The sequence below is a fragment of the Pteropus vampyrus genome, unplaced genomic scaffold (genome assembly GCF_000151845.1).
Source record: "Pteropus vampyrus isolate Shadow unplaced genomic scaffold, Pvam_2.0 Scaffold95, whole genome shotgun sequence".
In the NCBI taxonomy this organism is placed as follows: Eukaryota; Metazoa; Chordata; class Mammalia; order Chiroptera; family Pteropodidae; genus Pteropus; species Pteropus vampyrus.
Genome location: NW_011888876.1, coordinates 1,473,557 through 1,477,635, shown reverse-complemented (window position 1 = coordinate 1,477,635; position 4,079 = coordinate 1,473,557).

The following is a 4,079-nucleotide window of genomic DNA, read 5'->3' as shown; positions in this document are numbered from 1 at the left end:
AGATGTAGATAGTGACATGTGACATTTCTCAAGGCCTGCCCAATGGTGCTGGAAAACAGGCAGCCCAGGGCAAATGGTACTGCAAGTCCATGAGCATAGTTCGATCACATTCAGTTAAACATTACCTAAAAGTTTCACCTGGCACATATGGGCACACACTAGCACAATACAGCCTGCGTTCTCATCCCTGTGGACTGAAAAGGGTCATTTCTGGGCAGCCTGACCTCACAGAGGCAGTGTCACCAAATTGCACCCCACTTTGCTCAGAGGAAGGAGACACCTCGGGGAGGGAGAGAGAGGAGGAAGGCCATGCCGGGCGCCCGGCCACAAGTGAAGGTTTCCCCAGAGAATGGGGTTGATGGCAGTAATGACCAACATTCACACAACACTGTGGGTCAGTGTAGCTAGTTCAGACATTCCCAGTTCAGTGTCCCCAAACTCAAGCTCAAAAGGGTGAAGTGACTTGCTCAAGGTCACAGGTCCATACTCCAGAAGCCGGCTGATGATGTGTTGTCCTGCCTCCCCAGTAGAGGCTCAGCCTCTCTTGAGTCTCTCACCCAAGGTCATGCATTAATAAAAGGAGTTAGAACTTGAACCTAGAACTCTCTGAGCCCTTAAGCTTAAGGTCTTAACCACGAATCTCTGCCGTGTTTCTTACAAGTTGTATCCACCCAAAGCCCTGACCTAGTGGCCAGGACAGTGGCCAAAAATGAACAGCCTTGGCCTTGGCCTTGGGCTTAGCCTTGGCCCCTCTCTCCTAATTCCTCTGAGTAGGAGACTATGCTTTCTTCTCAGTAAGCCTCTCGTTTCCAACATCAAGGACTCTGAACAGGAGCAGATCCTCTCTTGACCTTCAGCTCCCTCAGCTTCTTGTGTTCACCCGAGAATTGCAAATGATCTCAGCTGGAATAATAATCATAGCAACTAACATGCTGAGTACATGCTCCGCGCCAGGTCCCGAGCCTAGCGGTCAGTGTGACTGTTGCCTGGATAGCTTAGGCATCCTTCAGAGATATGTAGTTATTCTCATTTTCCAGATGAAGCAAATGAAACTCAGAGAGATTAAGTCATTTTCCCAAGGAAACATAACTAAGCAGCAGACTCAGAAGATGAAGGTTCCAAAGACATACTCTTTAAAGGTGAATGGTAGTTTCCAAACCTCCGAGTATCACAATTATCTGAGAGAACTTTTAAAAATAAAGATTTGGGTCCCTAAGGATTCTGATTTTGCAGGCCTGAGGCAGACCTACATATTTTTAACAAGCAATCCAGATGCTCTTGGTATCTGGCCTCACCTGTGAGTATTCCTTGATGGTTGACGAAATGGATTTTAAACACCGGTAATAACGTCCAATCAAATCCTGTCTCCAAACCAGTCACCTTTAAACCCATCTCCAGAGCCACCAGCCCCTAAGAGCCAGCTCCATATCAAACCCGGCTGGATTTTCTCTGGCTTCTCCCCAGATCCCTCTCACAGGCCCTGGTGTTTTGTCAGCTGGAACTAACCTGCTGCTCCACCCCTCGCCCTGGCATCCTCAGACCTGCTCAGCTGGTTTGCCAGGGAGGAGCTCGGTCTGTTTGGCCATCTTAGGGCTCTTCTCAATTCTGATTTATTAGGGGTTCAGATAGTGCCTGCAGGGGTTGGGGGGTGGGGACCGCATGGAGAAAAGTTCTGAGCAGAGGGTCTGCTTTGAGCCCAGGGTTCTTTGCAGACCACAAGGGGGCTGGAAGGCGGCAGGACAGCCCCAGCACCTCACCAATCACAGCCTGGCTGCCCACCTGATGCTTTCTCTCTTAGTCAACTGAGTCTTGCCCAAACAGGAACTTCTTTGTGTAATTAATGTCAGTCCCTCCTGTTATCCAGCCCATCTCCTAATGAGCCCTTTGCCTCCTGCTAAGGTGCTCAAAGGAGGGACTGACAGGATATGACAGAGGAAGTCAAGATATTGATAAGCCAGTAGTAGATATGGTTTGTTTGTTTTTTATCCTGTGGCCAAGCAGAAAAAGCTCAGCAGGGTGTGCGAGGAAGTCAAGATATTGATAAGCCAGTAGTAGATATGGTTTGTTAGTTTTTTATCCTGTGGTCAAGCAGAAAAAGCTCAGCAGGGTGTGCCTGTATGTAGACAGATGCGGGAGGCTGGGCCGGTGCCTTCACCTCACCAGGCCTCAGTTTCTTTGTCTATAAAGTAAGTAAAAACCTACTGTGGCCATTTTGTAAGTGATCATAGATGTAAAGGCTGGCTTAATGATTGTGAAGATAGAGGCCAATGTCAGCTCGTTAAGATGATGATACATTTGTGTGTTCTAAGACTATTCCTGGTTCCTAAGGAATGCAAGTTCCTTACAGCTTAAAGTGGGACCTTAGTGAGCCAACAATCTGGGTACAGTGGGGTCTGGGGGAGGGTGGGGAGAGGAGGGCTGGGAAGGAGTAGGAGAGGGGGAACTTAGATGAAGGAGGAGAGGGGAGTAGCTGGGGAGTGTGTGAAGAGAAAATTCTTACCTTGAAAGCTGCGGGTATCTGGGCATTGATATTTGTTCGTTCGTTCATTCATTCATTCATTCGTTCATTCGACAACTATTTTTCCTTGCGAAACTTACATTCTAAGGTGGGGGAGACAGATAAAAGCAAATTTAAAAAAATAAGTCATTCTTCGGATGGTGATGAATGCTGGGGAAAATAAGTCAGGGAAAAGTGATGGGATCTGAAGCTTGTAAAATTTGGGCCTTCCCTCCACCTCAATACATATCGGCCAAAATCAAATTTAGGTCCTGGGCCCATGAAGGAGCCCAGGAAGGGGCAGTGTTACGTAGAACAGGGAGGTGTCAGAGGAATGGAGACATCCAGGAGGGGAGGAAGGAAGCCTGAGGCTACCTGGGGGGACCAGCAGGAGGAGGCAGGAGTGTTTGAGAAGCAGGACAGAACCCAGTGTGGACTCAGTGGATGACTAAGTTGGAGAGCAGGAAAAACAGGGATAGAGCAGATCCGGGGGCCTTTCAAGCCCTTGTAAAGACTTTGGCTTCTATTCTAGGTGAGACGGGAAAAGCTCTGAGCAGAAAAATAACAAAGATCTGACTTGCATTTTTACAACATCCCTCTGTCCCCTGGGTGGGGGGTGGGAGGTGGGAGGGTGCAAAGGTGGACGCAGGTGGATGGTGACAAGTGGTTGGATTCTGGAAACAACAGTATTTGAAGGTGGAGCCAACAGGATTTGCTGGTGGAAAAGGGGCTGCTAGGACTTTGGCCTGAGCCACTGGTAGGGTGGAGTCATTCATTACTGGAATGAGGAAGTGTATGCGAAGAACAGGGTGCAGGGGAAGATAAGGGCTTAAACTTGGGTTCTGTTAGGTTTGAGATGGCAACTCAATATGGAAGTGGAGATGTTAAGGGACAGACAGACCTATGAGGATGGAGTTCATGGGGTAGGTCAGGCAAGAGGTAGAAGGTGGACACCAGCAGTGTCCCAACAATATCGATGGTATTGACAGCCATATGATTTTGGAAGGTGATCGGGGAGCAAGTGTCATGGGAGAGAGGAGTCAGAAGGGAGCCCATGAGCACCACTGAGGGGAGCTGGGGGAGGAGGAGGATCCAGCGAAGGAGACCGAGAAGGAACCAGGGAGAAGGGAGAAAGCAGAAGACCCAGCAGCGGGCTCTGAAGACTGTTCCAGGAGAAGGCAGCTGAGAACGCGCCGCTGGACTTAACAAGGAGCAAGTCGTGGCCGACCTCGGCAAGAGCAGTTCCTGGAGAGCAGGGGAGAATGAAAGTCTGATTAGAGTGTGTTCCAGGGAGCATGGGATGAGAACTGGGTCAGCGGCCAGAGACAATCTTTCCAGGAGTTTTGCTCTTAAAGGAGGCAGAGAAACACAGTCCCTGGAGGGAGATGTGAAGTCAAGAGTTTATGTTTATTCTTCTGCTTGAGGCTTTTTTGTGGTAAAATATACATAAAATTGACCACTTTTGCCATTTTTAAGTGTACAATTCAGTGGCATTAGCATATTCGCATTGCTGCGCAACCATCTCTGGAGCTCTTTTCATCTTGTAAAACTGAAACTCAGTTCCCATTAAACACTAACTCCC